Source organism: Grus americana, chromosome 6, assembly GCF_028858705.1.
Source record: "Grus americana isolate bGruAme1 chromosome 6, bGruAme1.mat, whole genome shotgun sequence".
Classification (NCBI taxonomy): domain Eukaryota; kingdom Metazoa; phylum Chordata; class Aves; order Gruiformes; family Gruidae; genus Grus; species Grus americana.
In genome coordinates this window covers 2,588,479-2,609,130 of record NC_072857.1, presented here as the reverse complement: position 1 = coordinate 2,609,130, position 20,652 = coordinate 2,588,479, and the positions used below count along the sequence as shown (strand labels likewise).

The window sequence follows — 20,652 nt, the reverse complement described above, 5'->3', positions numbered from 1 at the left end:
TACAGCATTAGAAAAATTGCTGTTTGCTCCTGGTGAGTTAGAAGTGTGAGTGCGAATAAAATGGGTGTCGTGAGTCTGAGCCAAAATTTTACTAAATATAGCTTTTTTTTTTCCTTTGATAAACCACCCAAGCTGTACTAAGATGAACAAGAAAGAGCCTCTGCAACAGCCCCGACTACAGCAAACTCACTCAGAGCTCTGGTGCCTGTAGCTCAACTGCCTTTAATGGACATTGTCATACTTGGTCTTGACATTAATTTTCTGGGAGAAGCAAACAATTATTAGCACTATTGAGATATACACAGAGGCATATTTAATCTGAACATTAAACGTGCACAGTTCATCAGCCTTAAACACCTCAGAGATGAGTCGGAGCTAAAGATAGCGCGGATCTGGCACCAGGAAAGCCATTTCCCTTCCACTTCCAACAAGGTTTAACTCTGACCCGCGATCTCCGTATCGGGAAGCAGGAACGCGAGCGCTGCCGTTTGCTCTTCCAGAAGAAAACCAGCACTTGTCTCTGGCTAAATCACAGGTTGGAGAAAATAAATTGTTTTAATAGAAAATGACTCCTGGAAAACAGTGCAAAGTGTAACTGTAATAACAATACCTTGGTGTGCCACCAAAAGCCATCCCAAGCAACGCCACAATTTCTTGTGTTTCTAGCACACCAATTCCCACTTTGCTTTTATTAGTGTGAAGGGGTTTACATCTAATTGCACTAAACACCCCCCCTAATAATTTTTTTCACGAGCACACAAATACGTACAGCAGATAGAGATGGTGCACCCACACATCATTTTCGGTACTATTTTTACTAATTTTACTAATGACTGCCATAGGGAGAAACAATCTGCATTTATATGTTTCTGGTACTTGCAGAAAAAGGAGGTCTGTATAAGATAAAGAAAAGAGAGTTTTAAACTTGGCCTTTAAGACTTAATGGAAAGAAATGGCTTGGAAATTTAATAAAAAGATGCTGATGCATTCTTGTGCAATGTCAGCTTGCAGAGTTCCGTGTTAGCTGTCCTTAATAGCAAACAATGTTGGTGCATTTTAGGTGGAGAGTCCAAGTAGCTGTCCATGTGCAACCCTCAGCCTGGTTCCCATCAAACGCCCACCTGCAACCCTCAGCCTGGTTCCCACCAAACGTCCACGTGCAACTGTCAGGCCATTTCTGGAAGAATTAGGGCAGCGAGTATGTGCAGCATCCTCTTAATTTTGCTGGTTCTTCTCCTCATTGACTGCAAATGACAGTTCTTACACGTCCTCAGACTCCAGTTTTGAACAACCACAACAGCAAGATGTTTCAGATAAAAGCTAAGTAAAAGTGGCTGCGTTGACATCTCCTGCAGAAAAAAATACATAAGTATTAGGCTGGAACTGATATTTTCCCAAGAGGAATCTCTGCTTTTCATGAAACCATATGTTTTGGAAGAACCCTCCGCACACAGATTTTGACCTGCTCACCTCTCAGCGGAGACAAAGCCTTCGCGAGGGTATCCACCTCTGTTTGGTTTTAATTTATCAGGAATAAAGGTGTCTGACGCTCCCGAATCAATAGTAAATAGAGACATACGTGTCATCGTTCATGAGGAGTTTACGAATGGGCAAAGGCGTTTCATTGCGTGGTGAGCATCTCTTGTTTGCTTTGCTGCAGTCAGCTGAGCTTTCCAAACCCCCAAATTAATGTGATCTTATGAAGACTTGTTCAGCAGCACAAAGACTTCTATTCAGATAGTTTCAAGGAAACAATCCAAGAAAATGTTCCTTTCAAACGTCTTCTGTGCGAGTACATTCAGACAGTTTCTTGAACTCACAACCAGCTACAACACTCATTTAATTCCGTATTTGTTTAGAAAGATTTATCTATTCATGCAAAACTGATAAAGGGAGATGCTACAGGGGTGCCTTGAGTGGCACGATGCAGCATGAGGTTATCAGCACCTCGTGGGTAACCTGTTCCAATTTTATGTTTTATCCCTTTTTTTTTCCATGTGTGTTTTCAGAGGCAGTTGGTTTTTAACAAGAAGATGACGACAGTTCTTTGCTTGCATTTAAAGATTTTGTCCTTGAGAAGAGGTGTAGGAATCACATGAATTAAAAAGAGAAAAAAATAAAGCTCTTCACTTGGGCTTTCATGGCCTGGGTAGCATCAACATCTACATATCAATCCCTCCTGCTCTGGTAGCTGAAGAATATATTTGCATTCTTCAGACTACCAGACCCCTGTCTGAAAACAAGACATCTCTGGAGATCTGTTTTCTTGAGCTTGAGGTCGTGTGTAAACCAGCGGCTCTGCTGAAAAATGGAAATAATCCTTCTCTTTGGGAAGTCCTTTGAATAAGTGATTCAATCTGTTTTCTGACCAAGTACTTTGAAGACTCCAATTTGTGGTGATCTAACAACACTTGAGAGAAGTCCAATAAAAAGCTCATTCAAGGTGGAAAACACAGCAGCAGTCGTGCATGCCTATTTCAAACATCATAGTGGTGTAAAATGATATAGAGGAGTAACATGAAATAGCAAACAAACACTTCCATTTGAAAGCAAAAATAGAATAAAAACATTTTACAGAAATAATATAACTCTGGTTAACAAAAGCAGTGTTAGCTTATAATTGCTTTTACTGCTTTATATACTATTCCTGGATGCACAGACCAAGAGCTACCGCAGTTCTGCTCAGCAGCATCATAAATATTCCTGAAAATTCACTGAAGGTAATGAACAGGTTGAAACAATCTGACAAAAATAATTCCAGCCTTCCCGCGGGGATAACGTGCCCCGATAACACCGCGCGTGGCTCCTGCAATTCTCTGCAGCACTCGGCGGCCAGAAAACTGAATTTATCCCTGATGATGGTTTCCTACGTGGTGTTCCCAAAAGTGCTCTGTGGGCCCGGGCTGTGGGTTTGGGGCAAGAGCCCTGGGTTTTTTTGCATCATATCTCTGCCTTGAATTTCAGCGACAGTCCCAGCTGGTGATGGAATTTACACCCAGCTGCTACAGGGTATGGCTCTTGTTATTTTCATGGTGGTGGTGCATTGCTGGTGTGCGTCTTATCATCTCCCCAGCTACTGCTTTGTAGAGCATAACTTGTGCAGCTGAGCTCAGCTTAGCAAAACATCTGCTGGAGTTTGCAAAGTAAAGCTCGTGTGTGTGCGTGCGTACGGAGGGAAGATTTTCAGCATCCCATTTTTGTTATCTTACCAAAAAAAAAAAAAAAAAAAAAAAAAAAAAGGCCCAGGGAGTTGGACCACCCCATAGGAAGCTGGGCAGAGGTGGTGGGGCTCAGGAGCCCTTTTCCAGGGATGACTTTGTTTGTGTCACCTCTTGCTACTCGTGTGTGTCACCTCTTGCATTTCTTTGTGCTCTCCAGCCTTGCCAAAGGCCACATTTTCAGCTGCGCTCAGCTAAGCACAGCTGCAGCGCCCGCAAAACGCTTGGCATCCCATTTCATCCTCTAAAATGCAAATTAAATGCCATGCTCTCCGGCTTAATTGTTGCTGAATCTGACTCACGGTGTCTTTTAAACACTATATGTCAGCAAAGCATGTGCAATTTGATCAGAGCATATAGTTAAACTTTATTTTCAATGACCATTATAAACATTTAAATTGTGAATTAAAATTCCAAAGCCAATTTCTGGTGGCTACAGTGGTCCGTGGCCGGAGGCGAGCTATCCTGGAAAAGTATAGCAGAAACTATTTGGTCACTGTCGGGTTATCTGGGGTGGAAAAACCTATCCAAATTCTTAGCTTTACTCAAACTTGGTTTATTAATGTGGTTGACAAGCAACAAGAGGGCTTCACTATGTATGTTCCGGTGTTACAGTAATTCAGCTAATCCAGCTCGTACCTTGAGCTGGCACACCAAGATCTTCACACAGGTTTATGCAGAGACAAAATGCAGTATACAGCTTGCATAAATACATTTTAAATTACCTCAGCTAAGATTCCCAGGTATTTGACAACTCTTATTAAGCACTCAAACTTCTTTTATCTATTTTCCTTGTAAGATAGCTGCAAAAAATCCAGCACCTCGATGCCTGAGCCACCGCTGACTCGCAGATAAAACTATCCACGCTTGTTTTGGATAAGCCAAGAGTGCGAACACAGTCTGTGGCACGCCGAGATACCTCGGAGCATCTGTCTGCCCAAACAGAAATTAAACTTCTATGCATGAAACACGCTGGCTCCCGCCAATCGATTTAATGAGCTGCACGCGGCTGCCAGAATATCATCCCCACTTTGCATCTACTTATCCTCTCACCCAACGCACTCCCAGACGAATTCATTACGGCGGCAGCAGTGCGTTTGGATGTAATACCCACCAGTTTCTGGACTGAAAGATGTTTTCTCCTGATTTTCAAGGCTGCAGAGCTTCCTGCTTCATTGGCCTTGCCGCAGTGGCAACCCAGAGATGTTGTCCTTTGAGGAGCGCCGTCGGGATTTCTCGCTCCCTTCAATCCATGTCATCTGAAGGACCCAGAAGAGGAGAAGACAATCAGGCAAGCTTTGTGGGGAAGAATAGTGGGATGAAAGGGTTCTTCAAGGAACAGGAGTCCCCTTCATCCCAGGCGATGTTCACAGGGATGATTACAGGCTTGACTGCTCGTACCCGGAGGAGCAAGCTGGCATGTGTGGCCAGCCTCGGACCTTTACCCATTCATGGGACCCTCCAAGCCCTCCCTCCTCAGAGCCCAGCCCAAATTTCCTGGCAGGACTATTTTTGGTGGAAAAGTGTGTCCCTGGGAGGCATGTGCATGCCACCACCCTGTTCACTTCTTGGTCTTTCACAAAGCAAATACAGCTCCATGGTGCATCTCTGAGCAGCCCCAGATGCTGCAAGGCTGGGTCTGGCCTCTGAGGCAGGACCACCCTTCTCCAGGCTGAGCTTTCCACCAGTGCACCCTGTGCTACATCTCTTCAGACCAGGCTAGTTTCTTTTTTGATGCATTTTTTATTTTGCACAATATATTATTAACTCCATGAGTTGCTCTGTGTCTTGCTCAGGGCTGAGTTTCCCTTTGCAGTGAACAGACCCACAAACGTGTTGGTGGTTCCCAGTTTGGGCATCACCCCCCTCTTCTGACTCTGTGGGGCAGAGGTTCTCACGCAGTGCTGCCCGCATCGTACACCGGCAAAGGGCAGAAGACCTTTGAACACTGTGGTTTAAAATGTGAGTTACGGTGGGGCAAGGTGTTTTGGTGAAGCAAACGTCCGCCTGAGTCTTCCCGTAGCAGAGTCATTCTCTTTAATGCCAAAATTGCCGGGCATCTCCAGCCAACGCCGCTCCTGTTACTGGATTAAGCAAATCCTTTGCTATGCAGCTCCCTGTCAGAGGATCTTCTAATTTAAGGGTTACTTGTACATATTAACAGTTGTAAAGTCAGCCATTACCAGAGGAGACTGGAGCTGGAAAGGAGAGGAGGCAAAGAAAGATGGCCTGATAATCTCTGTTAGCCGACCCTCTGGGTTTTTGAACACCGAGCATTTGTTATAAGGATTGCTCGAAGAATGCAAGCGTGAATAGCAGCGCCCAAGTGGTGGAAGCAAGAGGACGTGCATGGTAACACCATCATGCAAGTCCCCAGCCGAAAGCTGGAAAGAAAGCAGGTGGAAGAGCTGCCCGAGAAATGGGCTTTTCCTTTATTTACTCTCCTTTACCAGTATTTGAACATTTCGGGTTAGGAAATGCAGTTCCCTACAGAAATCCCCCAAGGGTTTGAATAACGCGGTTTCCAACACCCCAGAAGACTCCCTGTGGGTTCAAGGCTGGGTTTGCTCCCATGGTCCCAGCAGGACACATCCCGGCGGGGATGTCCTCGGGGCGGCCGCAGACACAGCAAAGTAGAAATGGGATGATTCAGCTTGGGTCAGAGCTGGTTTTTCTATGCAAACGGCCAAAGTTCCTGGTGAGTCACACACAGCTCCTCCCAGCCCACGCAGGAGCAGAGTTTTGCCCTTTGCACATGGACGATGAGACAACTGCAAATCTCTTGAGCTCTTGCCCACCAGAGCATCAGTGTTCACAACCTGAATGGTTTCTTCTCATAGCAATGATGAAATCTTGGATTGTATTGGCTTTTTATGCAAGACTGTCACATACTTTTCTGGAAGGAGAGCATTTAAAAAGAGGAGAAAAGGAGGGTTTTCCTCCAAGGAGTGCAACTCAAGACCTAACACGTCACTGGGTAGTCCCTTACCCTGAGAAAGTGCAGGATTTCTCCCCGTAACTTTTCCACCAACATTTTGTCTAGTCTGGTTTTCAAAGACTCAAGTGGAGAGGATTTACTCGAGGTCTGGCATAGCTCACTTGCCTCTCTGGTTAATGTTGAAGCATCCCTGGCAACACGGCTTTAATCTCCATCTCTGCGAGGGATTATTATATTTAGGCAGAAGTTAAATAAAGAATGAAGACAAATAATCTACACTGAAAGGAAAATAGCAGCTCACCACTCTCTGCTCGCTTCAAGTGAAACAGATTCCAGTGGGATTTAGAGGTGGTGCGAGTCACAGCGGGTTTGTGCCTCCCTGGGATCCCACTGCCTGGGGAGACCGTATTTTGTTTTGTATGGCCCCTGTGGATGGGGTTTGCAGAGGGGAGAGGGGAGAGGACATCCCCAGGGCCAACCACGGGGCGGGTGCGGTTGGCATCATTGGCTGTTATGGTCTGGGGAAAGTGGAAACTCCAAAGGAAGATGATCATAAATGTCTGTTTTATTCAATTTGATTTTTTTCTGCTTGGTTATTGTTTGATGTCATGATGGATGCCTGTCAGAGAGCCGGCAATGGGCGCCTGGCACTGTCCTGCACCCGCTCCTCCCTGCTCTGCGTGGCTGCTGTTCGCTGGGCTGAAACCAGAGCAGCCTTCGGGAAAAACACAAAGCACGTCCCACCAAACTGGTAAACCTCTGTGCCATTCAAGGTGAACACAATCTGCTTGTTTGTTTGCTTTTAAAACGAAATTAAAATATCATTGGCAATTATTCCCAACCGTTTTCTTCGGAACGGCTTTGCAAACATCTTGCCTGGTGGGTAAATGCCATTTAGGTCATCTGATGGAAGGCAAACCCCTGTCTTTGACTCTGCCCTTGCTAGAAGATTTCTGTTTCATTAGCACAGTATTAATGAGGCTGGATTTTAAAGCAGGTGTTAAGTGCAATCAGAGCAGCTTTATTAAGCTACAAATTGTCTGGAGCTGACAAAGGCGGTTGGATTCGTCCATGCTCAGTTAACCTTTGCCTGCGTGCATGACTTGGCTGATTAAACAGCGATTGATAATGACCTTCAGCCCAGGGAGGCTCTAAAGGTGATGCCGCATAGACTCCGCTGTGCTGAATGTGAATCTTTAGAGGATCATCACCTTTTCAATTTAGGAACCCATACAGTCATTTTAAAATTACGCAATAACATGCTACGGTGAGGAGCTAATTTACTGGTGCTAAACCGGTATTTTGAATGCAGACTGAGAGAGGGGTGGTAACACGGTTGTATTTAACAGAAACAAATATTGAGGATTCAAGGGTACCAATATTTAAAACAACATCTGGCGATTTGAGTACTAGATGTGTGTATGAAAATGGGTCCTGACCATGCTGAAGTCATACAAGACATTTCCCTTGGCCCCAGCAAAGCCGGGCTCGGGGACCGATATTTCGGGAACCGACATTTCGGGAGCCGACATTTCGGGAGGCAATGTGTGCTGCAGCTCCCAAACCTGGCAGTTCCTCACGTTCCCACCGGAGCAGGGATGCGGTGGATGCCAAGGGAGCAGGCAATGTGGGAGGCAGTCACGGACTTTCCATCCTGTATCCTAAACAGAACAAGTAGGGCACCGCAAAGATGCTCGGCTCTGGGGCATTTCGGATGCCCATATGACAGCGGTGCCTCGTGTAAGAAACAGGGAATTATTGGAGTCCGACAGCCAAGACGCAATGCTTTAGCTAAAAAACCACATTAATAATTCTCCATTTTTAAAGATATTGATGACTTGTTGTTAGATAACTTCACATTCAAATAATAACATAAGTGTGCACGAGGAAAAGCTGCAGAAATGTGTTATGCAGGTGAGTCTGGGATGAAAATCCGGGCAGAAGAGGAGGTGCTGGAAATGACTCAGGATGCGCGACCCAGGATACACACAGCGGTAACCGAATTTATCTAGTCTACGTGAAAACGTGAGCAATAAACTTCAGAAATCCTGCTTTCCCTTTCGCAATTGTGAGAAAAAAAGTACTTTTGGGAAAGAAACTAAGCGTGTGGATACAGCGCAAGGGGTGGATGCTAACACTGTACGGGTGAAACCAGAGAGAAGGATTGTGCGGCTTTGTAAGTGGTCAGGTCTTGAGCAGAAACACTCAGACTTGCAACAACCCCAAAAGAGCCGTGGTTGGTACCAGCGAGGGTCGCAGGGTGGGACCGGCGCCGGCAGCACGGGCTCACCGCGGATAACGCCCTTCGCGCGGAGCTCCTCTCCGTGGGGATGGCTCTGCTCCCCACCGCCGTGCCAGGGTCCACCCGCGCCGTGCCGGGGCTGCCAGGGGGGCGGCTGGTTGGAGAAGGATTTAAGGAACCCCCCTGAAAGCCCCTCCGGCAGCACTGCCCCTCTGCTCTCCAGAGTTTACGCTTTATTACTTCCTCCCGGAGCCGTATATTTGGCTGCAAGTGTGCAATTGCTCGCGCATCGCCGCGCCTGACGGGGCAGATTTATGCTCCCCGGTGGCAAGAATTCCCCGCGGGCATCGCCCCGGCCTCGGCCCCTTTGGAGAGCAGCAACCCACTGATCCCACTCCGGCGGGGCCAGGAGAAGCCGGAGCAACCCCCAAAACTGCCCCTGGCCAGAGAAACATGGGACTTGTTCGCAGCACTTCGTAAAGCCAGCTCCTCCTTCCCCGGGTGCACGGTGGGGAGCACGGATGAGGGAGCTGTGCAGAACCCCACGCCACCGGGTCACTGTTTCAGAGCTGTACGTGCTTCCCACATCCAAATACAACTTTATTTCATGTCTTTTGATGGTTTACAGCCCGTCGTGAGTTTGCTGCACGGAGGGATCGGGATAGCCGCAAAGCACTGGCTCCTCCTGTTTCTAACTGCTAGGCTACGTTTAAAAAAGCAGTTAAAATACAATTTAGCTCAGGCTTTCCCGTATCAACCGCTGATGCACTCGCTGGCATGGTGCGCTTTCAAAACCTTGGGGGGTGGATGAAGCCAGGGGGGCTCTACCCCGCTTCTGGCAGCCAGCGCATCCTCACCACCAGACCACCGCCACTCCGTGCCCGGGGTCTGCCTGCCCGGAGGGGATCCTCTCCTCAGGGATGGTGCAAGAAACTGATTTTGCTCCAGTTAAAGGAGATAAATGTCCAGTTGCATATCTCTGAACCGGGAGGGGAACAGGAAGGGGTGGGCTCCTGGGAGGGGCATGTTTTCCCTCCCCGTGTCAGCGCTCTCCGGGAGCGCAGGCAGGGTGGGAATCTCCAAGAAAAGGTCTGTTTCCAGAAAAAATGCTTTTAAAAATCCCGGTGGTATTTCCTGAAACACTCGTGCACATAAATATTCCTGCTGGCCCTGCACGGAGCGCGTCAGCACAGATGCGGCAGGCGTTGGGAGGGTACCCGGGGGAGGCAAGCCGGCCCCGCAGCCCCCGTGTGCCCCCGTGCAGCCTCTTGAGCTGTCCAGAAACCGCCCCATTTTGGGGGGGCACGAACCTCACGCTCACACTTGCTGACGTGCTCTAGCTTCGGAGCATCCTCCTGTTTTCGTGACCCCTGTGTTTGCCCCAGCGCCGGTGCCGCGGGGCTGTGGGAGCTGCAGGCAAGATGGACGATGCCCTCGAGCAGCCCTCGCACGCCCACTCGGGCGCGTGTTTTTCCCGTCCCTCCGCAGAGGGGCCAAACCCCCAGGGGATCCTCAAGGGGAGCCGGGAACGGGGCAAACTCCACAGCCTGGCAGCTCCTCCTGCCCGTGCAGGGGTAAAACCCCCGCAGGCAGCACCGCCGTGCTCCTGTTTCACACCAACAGCGCCGCCGTAAAGTCACAAGTCAGCTTTTTAGCAAAGCATCTTTTTTTTTTTTTTCCTTTTTCATCCCCCCACCCCCCCACCCTGGGCCAGCCGCTGCCCATTCATCAGCGGCTGCGACTCCCACGTAACGAAGGAAGGTGCTGGATGTGCCCCGGCTGCGGTGCCCACCGGTGTCACCCCGGGCCGTGCGGTGGGTGACGGCACGCCGTTACTTTGCTGGAAAGCCCCGTCCCAGCGCCGGCCTGGCCCGGCGGGGCGAGTGGGGAGCTGGGCGGTGGAGCAGCAGGAACGCTGCGCAGGAGCTGGGTGTTTGCTGAGGTCCTAGCAGGAAGGAAGGTGCAAAGCCACGGCAAAGCATCTGCTGACCCCGGGGCCAGCGGAGACCTTTTCATGCGCTCGCTCCCAAATCCGGGCTTTTGGCTTGCTTTGAGGCTGCAGAGTCAGGCCAAGCTCTAACTCGGCTCCGTGCTCGTGCCCCCTGCTTCGCCAAAGCCCACTGCAAAGCCGGTCTCTAACAGACGAACGTCTATCTCATCTAATCCTGCCACACAAGATTATCTCGGAATAAAGGGCGATAATGAATAGGGAAAAAACCGGAGTTTGCTGCTGGAGGATTCGATTGTGTCTGGCTGAAAGGCTGTCGTACGGTGCTGGGCGACGCGCGGGTTTTATTGCCCCGTCCGCACAAGGAGGCTGATTTATCCTGGCTTCCAGCAGCAGCAAGGCGGGAGGGATGCTCCTGTGCGCTGCGCAGCCTTAGTGCTGGGCTGTCCGGGAGCAGGAGCATCCTCCAGCATCTCTAACGAAGGAGCGAGAAGTAAATTAAGTCAGGAGGCTGAAAGCCACGGCTTCTCTCCTTACATCCTCCAGGTTGCATCCCTGAAGGTTTGGGGATGACCACAGGAGGCTGGTGGAAGGTGAGAGCCAGCTCCTCAGCTGATTTATAACAAGATCGTGGCTTGCAAAGAAATGTTTAAAGAAACGCGTTTGTACGTAGGCTCTGGTTTTCCCAAACGCACGCAGTCGCTGCTGCGGGGGTACGGCCGCACACAGCGAACCCCGGGGCCGGGGATGGCAGAGGCAACCAGACTGCCCCAGAAACGCTGGGGTTTTGTGAGCTGCAGGTAAACACAGAGATAAATATGATCTTTACGACTCTGCTCAGACCCACATCCATCCCTGTGAGGTGCAGCCCAGCACTAAATACAGCCCGGCGCGGTGCGCTACGGAGAGCCCTGCTCGGAGCAGCTCTTCCTTACCTCTGCTGGGGAAAATACGCAGAAAAATCGGCTGCGAACCTCATGCAAAGGAAAAATCACGCACTGCCAAATGGCACAGCATAAATTGGGTTTTAATTTCAGCTGTATCAGTTGTTCGTTAGTTCATTTATTAGTTCATTGATTGAACGCAATGGTATGCCACTCCTCACCCTCCCATACATATGAATAGATATCGCTGTTAAGAGACTGCGCTGCCCAGCTTAGCAAAGCTTGCTCTGGGCTAGTGTGGAGTTCACCCCCTGCAGCAGTGAGGAACGTGGCTTTTCCCTGCCAGAGCGCTGAGCTAAATGCGGAATAATTCATTTTGCAGCTCCCAGAGCCAGATGCGTCATGGCCAGGTAGCGATCCTTTCCGTACCCGACATCTGTCCGTGGAAATACCTGCAGAGCTTCAGGTCTGCAAATGTAATTACGCATCCCAGCTCTAATTTAAAACACTCATTTAACAACTGACTTAGCCACAGCCAAACAGTTTAAGTAACATGGTTAACATATGAAGATGCGCAACTCAAAAATAAACTCAAAGACTCCACTTGCGACTTCGCACGGCTGAACCAGAAAGAACCCAAAGCAAGTATGGAGTGAGGGGACACCGGCCCAGAGGTTAAGCCTGGCTTAGAGCTGATTTTGCCAGAAAAGACACCGACCACTGGAGAGCCTGGGTGCTTTGCCCACCACGTGCCTGCTTTAGAAGATCTTGGCAGCGAACGCTCCGAGATCCATTTATGTGAAGATGTTAGGACACGGGGGATTATAAAATCAGTGAGGTGTGTTTCTACCATCAAACAGAAATCCCGGCAGTGCTCGGGTTTATTCTGAGTCATACAAAGTAATGACCTAATCCTGTTTGATGGTAAACGCTGGCCTTTGATCTGCGCGATCAGGCTCAGGTTGGGAGTAGCTGGCTGCACTGTTGGCTCCGAAAAAGAATATAATATTGCCCACCTCTGAAGTTAGAGACACCTTTATAAATCCTCCTTATCTTCCGTATTCCAGGAAAAAACCTGAATTGCTCAGGGTTATTTCCCGAGGCTCATCGAGGCAGCACCAGCACCCAACTCTCCGTAGGAAAGAGTAAGTCGGGGCTGGGCTCACGGTTGTGGTTGGGGTACAGGGGGGCCAGGGTGTCCTGCGGGCGCCGGCGATGGAGGGGGCATGATGTGGCTGGAGGCTGTGAGTTTCGGATGCTCGGCCGGTGCTTGTGAACGTTTGCATTAACCTGCAGGACACGTGCAAACCTCGTGCAAACGCAGCCTATATCTAACCCCTCGGCGTGCCTCTCTTCACCTGATGGGGAGTGCTTGCTGGAGCAAAGGCTGCAGGACCGGAGCACAAAGGACAGAAAACTCTCCAGCCCCGGTGTTTCTGCCCTGAAAACACGCAGCACCGCAGCCGGACCCAAACCCAATCCCCCCTTGCCTGCGGTGCAATGCGTTTGCTTCCTATTCAATGCATTCTCCTATTTCACAGCATTTTCCTATTTCAATGCGTTTCTTTTCCTCCGGATCAGTACCTCTGCTTTTCTCCACCCCCAGGCATTCAGAGAGGCTTCCCCTCAAAGACCCTGCTGCCCTGTGCCTCCACGCCAAGGAGCGCCAGCCTGCCGCCAGCCCGCCTTTGCCGAAATCCATCCCCGCACGGGGACCACCCGCCCGCCCGCAGCCGCTCCCCGCATCTGCTTGAGTTGGAGCCACCCGTCCCAGCGGCTGGTGTTTAATCTTTCGGAGGATGACTCATGGGGAAATGCCAGCCTCATCTGCTGAGAATTTTAAACAGAGGCTTTTTTAAAAAGGAATTGAAGAAAGCAACCATCTGTCTGCAGGGAAACGTGCTGTTTTCTTCTCTTTCTGCCGGAGCAGGGGCAGAGGGAGGGAGGCAAAGCCGTGCCAGGCGCTGGGTCTTACCCACCAAATGTGCTTCACCAAGTTTTGCCACTGAAGCCACTCCAGCTCCGTCTCGCTGCGTGCTGATGGCACGGGTTGTCATGACAATATCCCCTTCATAAAAAAATCCTGGGGAATTTAATGGGGATTAAACCACCATGAATCCACAGAAGTGAGCCGAGATGTGCCGTGGGTTTCTCTCGCCATAGCCTTCCATCACAAGGATCGTATTTGGGCTTGTCCGCGGGGGTTTTGTGTCTCTCCCCCCATCCCAGGGCCGTATCCGTGCTTCCCACTGGGTTAGGGTCAGGATGCGCTGTCCCTTTTGCAGGAGGGGTGAAGCCACGCGCCCCCGATGCTCAGCTTTTCGGGCATACGCCAAGTGTTGCTTTTCCTTTTTGCTCCTACAGCAGAAATGTAAAATGGCAAGAGCTGCTGGAAAATTACAAATGATTAATTGGGGAACCGTCATTGCACAGAATCAGCTTTTATCTTATTGCTTGAAATTAGGGACTGAGGAAAAGGGCCATCTCAACATCCCGAAAAACTGATTACGGAGAGCAAAGGAACCGGGTCTGATTTAGCCCAGTGCTCACTCAAAACATCCCACATCTCCAAACATCGCCCGGCTGCAGCTCCGCTCCCACCTCTGCAGAAGGTATCTGCCCAACCCACGTTCACTTATTTGTCTCACAGGCACGGCTGACTTTAATCCGGTGCTACAAAGCCACGGGGAAAACACCCATTTACGGGCTCTGAATAAGCGTTAAACAGAAAAGAAATCATACGGACCTATGCAAAATGCTCGGAAAGAAAAAAAATCCCTCCTTTGCCCCGTGCTGCCGGGGTGGCAGCGGCGTGGATCCGGCCCCAGGGGTGCAACAAGGAGCTTGAGAAAGGCACAGGCCACTTGTAGGAGAGGTGGTGAGAGGGAAGGAGCGCCTTTTGCAAGGGCCGTTTGAATTCCCAGCACACGTGCTGGACGGACCGAAGGGCTGAAGTGACTCCAAGGGCTCCCTCGTGCCTTATACGCATACGGTGCTGGCATCAGCGATGCTTTCAGGTTAACGCACAGCCGGAGAGTTCTCGGGAACTGCAAATGTTATCACCTGCTTCTCATCAGGGTGGCCATTTCAGAAAGCCGTGCTCCCTCTCCCTTCTCGCCCCAAGCCCCCAGCACCCCGAGCACAGCCCGGTGCGGGACCCCACGTCACTCGGCTGGATGGATCACACCGGTTTCGGTCAAAAATGCAACTGAAAAAGCTGTTTTCCAACAAATGGCATCAAAATCCATTCAGGATGTGTTTGAGTGTCTCATTTTAGGGTATGCCCATACCTTTCTGTTAGTCTGGCTGGTGAAAATAGCTCTCGGAGCACTTTTGCAAGCTTTTAACAAAAGCCCTTTGGCCAGGAGGCAGCTCCCATGGGCGTGCTACCAAAGATAGCTGGGTTTTTCCATCTGCAAAGTTAAAATAACAAAAATTAGATGAGAAGCTATGCGAGTGATGGGCAGCTCAGGCCAGCTGGACCCTGCTATTCAGTTCCTGGGATGAGGCAGCTTTTGGGGCACATCCCAGCAAAGCCCAGGCGGGTCGTTCCTGATGATGCTCAATTCAGGCAGCACCGTTGGGGACAAACACGCTCGGTTTGGCCATCGCGCCCAGAGTGTAGGGCTGATGCAGGAGGCACGGCAGATGCAGCGAACGCTTCTGCTTTCTGTGCCCAAAGGATTGATTTTTGGGATGGGTGCACAGGTACGGATCCGGCCCCGCTCCCTGCGCCCTTCATCCGTGATCTTGCTGCGGGAGGGGGGGGTGGGCAGCCGAAGCCGCTCAGCAGTCCCACCGACTGCTTTCGGCGCGCTCGTCACGGCTCTATGCAAACCAGGAATTATTTATAGCAATTGTTTAATCTTTCAAATGACAGAATTGAGAGAAAAAGAAAAAGGTAATCTGTTTTCAGATGCTTCACGGAGGGGAAGATGAGGCCACGTTTGTTAAGTGATGCAGTAACTGAGCCCAGCTTGGGCGAGAAGGGATACGCTGGCATGCTCTGGGGAAAATGATTGGGAAGAGATCGTTAAGGAGATGCCTCTGGGCGGGTGGGAGGAAGCGGGTCGTCTGGGCAGGGGCAAAATTTGGGGGGAAAAAAATACCTTCTGCAAGCAGAAAAGCCAGAGGTGCTGGAGGCACGGGAAGGGCCGTGTCCCCTTCTGTGCCCGTACGGGAGGTGCCTGCTCGGGAGCAGCAGAGCTGTCCTGGGGCAGCCCACCCCGCGGCAGGCGCAGCTGCCCTTCGGCAGCACGTCTCTGGTTGGAGATGCTGAGCATTGCACTCCGCGCCTCTGCTCACAGGAAAAGGGACTAGGAAAAATCCTGGGTTCAGTTTGTAAGCTTGATCTTTTGCAAGGCTTCGCTCCTTTTTTTTTTTTTTTTTCCTTTTTTTCTCCCCAGAAAAACAAGAATTTCTGTGGCCTAATTACTTCCAGAAACTTGTAGCCTGAATCACTGTCGGCTTCTGCCTTTGCCCTGCAGTGATTCGGCCGGAGGCTCCGGGACCGCTCTCCACTTCAGCCTGCGGGAGCAAAATAAAATGGAGAGGATGCTTAAAACCATCGAAAAACCCCTTCCCATCTGTGCCAGAGCAGCAAGGGATGGCCTTTCATCTCACCGCTTCTGAACTTTTAGGAGAATTAGCTTACTCCTTGCCTTTGAAAGTCTCTGCCGTGGGCCTGTTAGGGTAATCAGGAGATGGCCGGGCACTCCTCCGCGCTCCCGGGTGGTCCGCCTGGGAACTCCCCGGCACCGCGTGGCTTTCCCATCCCACCAGCTGGCAAAAAATCAAGTAGCCCTGGGGAATCGTCCCGGCATTTTCACAGACCTGAGTTCTATCCCAGTTAAGCCTTCATGGCCTTCACTATACTGTACGGTCTTCCTGCCGGGAGACTTGATCGGCGAAATAAGTCGTTAAAACGGGACCTCCTCGGATTTACGTGCTGCTCCTTTTGCAGTGCGCCAGAGTAGGGGGGATGTTTTTCCCTTGTCCGACGGGTTTCAGAGGTGGAAGTCCCAGGATGGCCACCTTCCCGGGATGCCGCAGTGCCTTCCCGGGATGCTGCGAGGACTGCGTGCCTCGGGGCAGAGCAGCCCAAAACAGCTCAGGGTGCCGCTGCTGTGCTGCGGGGAAGGGACCCCACTCCCTGGGCCACCGAACCCAGGTTCCGATAGATAAAACCAGAGGTAGGATTAAAAGTGGGTATATTCTGCAAAGCGTATAATGCTCAAAAATACTACTGAACCCGGCAAATTTATTCTGAGATTTTTCTCTTCCATTTCTGCCATTAAATATACTCGGGGGGGGGAAAAAAAAGTGACTTTTAATATCGCAGAGTGCTGGAAACGTGAACATCTTGAAAACGCCTTGAAAAAACTGGAAACGATCCAGTCACAGAGCACAAAATCTCACGCTCAAACCTACAGCGTGGATTTCAAAAAGCGACGGCTCAGAGCTGTAGTCATGGTGAAGGGTTTGATAAACCAAAATATATTGGGGAGAAGAAAAAAAAAAAAAGCAAAAAAAAAGCTGGGAAAAGGGGATTAAGGGCAGCCTCGATGGGAATAGTGGGAGGCCGCCGTGGAAATCTGGCAGTGGCACAGGGGTGGGGACAAGTTGTCGGCACAGAGGAGGATTGAAATACCGCGCGAGTGACCTGAGTAGCAAAAATAGGATAAAATTAATAGTGTAGGAAAGTGCTGTGTGCGGGGATGAGTAACAGAGATCCATGATGATACACGTCGTATCCCTGGGAAGCAGCGGGGCGTGCAAGGGAGAGGGCAGCTGCGGGGCGCAGCGGGCACGCCGCCCAAAATAAGCCAGATATTACCATAACAAAGTGGACCGGACCTGGTCAAGAGAAGGAAAAATACTCAGAGTTTGCCACTGGTTGAAAACCGTGAATTTGGACCTGGAGGGATTTTGAGGATGGAACAGACAGAGGCGTCCCAAGGGCGCTGGCTGAGCATCGTCCCCAGGCTGGCACGGAGAAGATGCCCGTCGGCTCCTGGAGGTGCCCGCAGCCTGTCTCGCTGGTATTTTCCCGAATATGCCATATGCAGAGAAACCAAAAAGGGGAGGGATAATGACCTTTAACACTAAGATTACAAAAAAAAGAAAAAAAAGAAAAAGAAAAGAAACCAACCCAAACCATTACCATGACCATTGTAGCATGAAACACAAAACCTTCCTCTTGGAGCCACACAAAGCCGTGCGGAGCACACCAGAGTAATTAATAAAATGAAAGCCCCGTTTCTTGCAGATGGAGATGTGGGGAATAAAGGAGTTACACTGCGCTGAGCTGTCATGCATCGCATGCTACATCTGTTATGGAAATCAGTGGTAGTGGGGCCTTTTGTTCGGGCTAAAGCCCTCCCAACAGGGATTTGGCTGAAGTAGATTTTCTTGTTATTAAACATGATTTCGAGCTAGTTGAGAGCAGATGCTCCTGCAGCATTTGGAACTAATAACCAACCTTCGAGTGTGCAGCATCCCTGAAAAGTCTGGGATCGCCTGCAAGAGCGATTCCAGCTCGGAGCTAATGCGCTGCCCTGGGTCCCTGCTTTGCACATGAATGCTGCTGACACCAGATGAGCCTTCTGGCCTCCCCGCTGCCGGTGCCCGCGCCGCCCCCTCCCAGCCTTTTCATTGCCGGGGAGCAGAGCGAGATGCACACACGCACACACAGAGACATCTCGGTGCCCTCCCGCGTCCCTCCAGGAGCACAAAGCCCTCCTCGGTTTGGAAAAGCACCAAACCCCACGCGCTCCCCCCCGCAGCATCCCCTAATTTTAACGAAATCCCTCTGCTGTCCCCCCTCCGACGCACGCTTGCTCAAGCCGCCCTGGCCACGCACCACGCGGAGCAGGAGAGGACCGGAGCAGCCGCACGCGGGGCTGCCTGCTCTGCCCAGAGCCGTTGCGACTACCGGTGGGACCGCGGACGGAAGGGACAAAGGGAGGGAGGCAACAAAAAAAGCCACCGGCGCATCCTTCGAGCGGCACGCGGTCGGCACAGCACCTCGGGCAGTAAGGTGTGGTGTTTGGAGACGGTATTGCAGTTGTAGGTGTGCACGTGCGGAGAGAAGGACGCAGTTCGGCTGCGTTACCCCACGTTTAGCCATAGAAGCGTGTCCCTGTGTGTTAGCGTTCCCAAGCTTACTGGGGGTGGTTAAAGCTACCAAAGCGGTAGCAGAGAGCAGGCGTTTGAGGAGAAGGGTTTCTCACAGCTGAGATACCCCACACGCCGCCGCCCATCCCTCTCATCGCCTGCCCCTGCTCAGAAGTACTCACGGTTCCCTGCTGTGGTTCCCAGCAAATAAGCAGGACGAAGAGCAGCAAAACGCCTCCAAAGCGGACAAGCACCAATAAAAATATGATGCTGTGCCGGCAAGGAGAGGGTGAGATCGCATCCCAGGCACTTTGCGATGTTGCCGTGCAAAGGTTAATGCTGCGCATCCCCAGCGTCACGGATGCTCTGCTTCCCTCCGGCATTAGTCACGGGAGCCGGCAGCGTCGAAGGGAAGGTATTTCCCTAAACGCGAGACATGCTATAGAATAAATGACTCACTGTCTGGCTTAAGGAAAGTCTTGAATCTAATTTGCAGTTATTACAGTCAGGATAAGGTTAATGGCTCTGCTCTGAGTAACTTGAAAGTAGCAGAGCGAGCTACAACCCAAAGTCCTTCCCTGACTTTGGGAGGTTCATTTTGGGGGCCCAAAAATGCTCTGCAGCCCCATAAATTGCTTTTGCTCTCCTCTGCCCGTGACAGAAAGGTTGTGCAGCTCGGTGCAGTCAGCACTTTCCCAAGGAGGGGAACACGTCCCCGCCACTCCGGATCAGGCCACGGAGGCACAGAGTTGTTGCGGGAAAAAGGCTGAGGATGGGCGTGCAGCTCCTTTGCTGTTACATCCCCAGACGCGTTCATCTGAGCAACCTCCGTTTCCCTTGCCCAGTCCCTCCACGGGCACCACTAGCTCGTCCTCAGCACTGGGGTCATACCAAGACCCACTGTAACTCCTCAAGCAGCACCCAAAGGTGCTGCAGGGCATTACAGCCGTTGTTCACCGCTGACATCGCAGGGTGACAACCACCATGTAGACCACTTGGTGCCGGGGAGCGATTCAGCATCCTCTGCCCTGTTACATCCCAGGACCACCGATGCCATTTGCTGGCCTGGCTGACCCGGACTCCAGCCATGGGCCAACATCTTGGAGCCATCCACAGTGTTTGTTTGTTTATTTATTCTTCTGCTCCTTCAAATTGGGTGCTTGCTTAAGTCAAGGCTGCTTGTGTTGGAGATGAAGCCTTTCCTTGGGCTTTCCCCCAAAAAAGCCAGGTGACCCCAGCACAGCCCCACCAGCCAGAGCCCTTCTCCTTCCTCTGCTGCTCATGGGTTAGCAGGGACCATACCTTGACTCTCCCCATGTATATATTTAATAATATTACTTAATATGACCATTATTTCCTTGCATATACACTGAAAAATCACTTCATGAGCACACCACATAGGCACACTGTAGCGGGTTATTGATACCTCCCCACTCCAACATTTTACATCTTCCTGCTAAATGAGCGACACAGCCACTTTCATCCCAAAGCGGCACCCAGGATGGCCATGGCAGAGCAGGACGTCCCCTGTCACAGCCTTTCTGCAGCTGATGCACAAGCAACCTCTTACCAACTTCAGCAAATTGCAAGAGAAAAAGATTTATCAGCTTTTGGAGGACTTTGTGGAACGTGTGCCACGGTGTCTGTGTAACGGCAAGGAGCTGGAGTTGCCAGGATTAGCTCTTCTGCGAAGCGCGTGAATCGGTGGGCTAAAAAAAACCATTTCCCATTTGACAGCTGTAGGAAGGCTTCCTTTTTCACAGATCCTTTTTAAAATTGGACAAGACCTTTTTTTCTTTCTCTTTTTTTCCCCTCAGATTGCTTCTCATCCCTAATCCTCCAAACTAATTTAGGAAGGAGAAACAAGAGACACTTGGCAAGAACATCCCTCCTCGATACCGAGCAACTTCCACTCTCACGGGGCTCTTGTGCTGGGAGCCTGGACCCCAGCATCCCCTCGTTGGGGCTCAGCACCCTGCAAGGGCCACTTTGGACATTCAAGGGCCTCCCGGGAAGCTGAAGGAGCTGCAGGAAAATAGAAACGTTGCTTCTGCATCCAATATATTATCACTTGAGCGTACGAACCAGCAACGGCCGCTGTTGCAGGCCCGGGAACTGCAGCTCTGCTGCAACTCCAGCATCTCAGTGGCTTTTGGAGAAAGGCTGGCAGTTAGAACGAGACCCGAATGGGATGGAAAGTCCCTGAGAAAAAAAAAAATAAATTCTGTTATAAGAAAGGAGTTTGGTAGGAAGAAGCCCAATGAGCTGAGAATTACTAATTACTTGCTTTTCAGCAAATAATCCCT

The 20,652-nt window shown here is 50.7% G+C and overlaps 1 long non-coding RNA gene across 1 annotated transcript; it reads right to left on the bottom strand.

The window, feature by feature from the left end:
- Positions 1 to 956: 956 nt before the first annotated feature.
- On the bottom strand, positions 957 to 18,662 carry LOC129208245 (uncharacterized). Its single transcript, XR_008577738.1, has 3 exons — positions 18,529 to 18,662; positions 4,333 to 4,477; positions 957 to 1,349 (listed from the first exon to the last, which is right to left on the bottom strand). It is a non-coding gene; the product is annotated as an uncharacterized LOC129208245 (long non-coding RNA).
- Between the last annotated feature and the right edge of the window lie 1,990 nt (positions 18,663 to 20,652).